Raw genomic sequence first — 2,131 nt, forward strand, 5'->3', positions numbered from 1 at the left:
CGTCCCGCACAATTGGGACATTTTGCCTGGGTTTTTGTCCCATTCCGGTGTGCGTCAATGCAGTCCTGTGTGGGATGGCGGTGGCTGCAGACTCCGCATATTGTAGGGTTCCTGCACTCTTCTTTCTGGTGTCCATAGCGCTGGCAGTTGTAACAGCGTAGTGGTTCTCGCTGTGGACTTCTGATGGGAAACTTCCCCCAGAGGCCCAAATCCAGTGCTTTAGGGACTTGCCCTATAAAGGTGACTGATACTTCCTTGGTGGGAAGTTTGCGGTGGTCCAGCTTCCTCTCGGCTTTTGCAACATTGCTGCAGTCGGTGACGAATGACAGTGGCATGTTGACAGGAAACCGATAGATCACTGCCTGTCTGAGTCTCTTCTCGGGGTCCAGGAGGGTCAGGGAGGTTTCCTGTTGGAGGATGTTGACGCTGGCAAGGTCCTTCGGGGATATAATTAAATCCCCTTTCAGGTTGGCCCTGGCTGTGATCTTGATGCCAGGGTTGGCGGTGGCAATAGCAGCAACTGCTGCATATGACGGTGAACCTTCTACAGCTGCCATCTTGAATTTGACAAGCTGTTTGGGTTGGCTGACAGGTGGTTGTGGTCCCTCAGCAGCGGCCAAGTTTAGGTCCAAGCTTGGGTCATTTTCGGTGATTGCCTGAGCCTCCATTAGGAGCTGTGAGAGGCATGGAGTGCAGTTGCAATCCTCAGGGTGCAGTTCTGCTAGTTGCGGTGCAGTCAGGTCTAGATCCATGGTTGAAACGTTGGTCTCAGGTTCCGGAGTTGCGGTGAGTGGAGCGTCCTCTGCTTCCATCTTTTCAGGTGTCTTCTGGACAGCTGGTGCTGGAGATGGAGTGGGTGGCTCCGGGATAGGTGATTCTTCAGAGTCCTTGGCTGGTTTGGCACGAGTGGGGGAGCTGTGGCCTACAGTGTTGCTCCAAATAGCATACACACATGACTGGCAGTCACAGTCCCGTTCAAAGGGGAGAGAGTTGCTGCAACTGGGTGCAGACACTGTCTCCTTATACCGTGCTTGCACTCGGTATTTCCTCTGGAAAATGTCTGGATAAGGAGGCTGTGGAGGGTAGGATGGTATATCCATATATCCTGGCCTGTGCTTCCTTTGCAGGAGGTGGTAGATGCTCTCAAGCACCAGGGTATAGCACTGAAAACAATCGCATGTTTTCCTGTGAGAGAGCACCGTTGGGTCCCTTATTTTGAACCCTATGTGGTCTGCTAGCTGCTGCCTGTAGTTCTGGTACCTCAGGCAGCGATTGCACTTGCACTGCTGAGCCACCTTCTTGCAGGGATTTATCCAGGTGGGGTACAAACTCCTTCTGTAAGTGCGGAGACTGTCGTGCCCATCATCAGCCATACTGGATGGAATTGGGCTAGTCACTAAGGTCAACAACAGTTATTTATTTAGCAAAAAAGCCAAAGTAAATAACTGGATTCTTTCTTATATGCGGCCTCTTCAACCAAAGTTGAGAGGTCCTAGTGACAGAGTGGATAAAAGTCCACCCATCCAGGTGTTGCCAAGTCCGGTGCTGCTGAACTTAGAAGGCTGGAGAGCTCTTGTCGGCGCGAGAGCTGGGCCGAGACTGAGCTCAATAATCTTATCCCCTCCTTATATATCAGGGTCATGACCTTGGAGGAAAAAGGAATCCTCCTAGGTCCTGGCGCCAAGCATGTGGGATTAAGAAAAGCTAATCCACAGGTCTACCATTTAATTGGTCACCCCACCTGAAACATTGATAGTCAATTTTTTGTTTTTCTGTTGTAGTTATTAACACATAAAGTTTTACCTTTTTAACAACATTATCATTATTATTATTATCATTGTTATTATTATTATTTATATTATTATTATTATTATTTATATTATTATTATTATTATTATCATTATCATTTATTATTGTTATTATTATTATTATTTTTAATAATACTTATTATTATTATTATTATTATTATTATTATTATTATTATTATTATTATTGCTAAGCTAAAACCCCAGTTGGAAAAACAGGAGGCCATAAGCCCAAGATGCACCAACCGGGAAAATAGCCCTGTGAGGAAATGAAACAAGGAAAATGAAATATTTTAAGAACTGTAACAATATTAGAATAAATATTT

This window comes from Palaemon carinicauda, chromosome 3 (assembly GCF_036898095.1).
Source record: "Palaemon carinicauda isolate YSFRI2023 chromosome 3, ASM3689809v2, whole genome shotgun sequence".
NCBI lineage: Eukaryota > Metazoa > Arthropoda > Malacostraca > Decapoda > Palaemonidae > Palaemon > Palaemon carinicauda.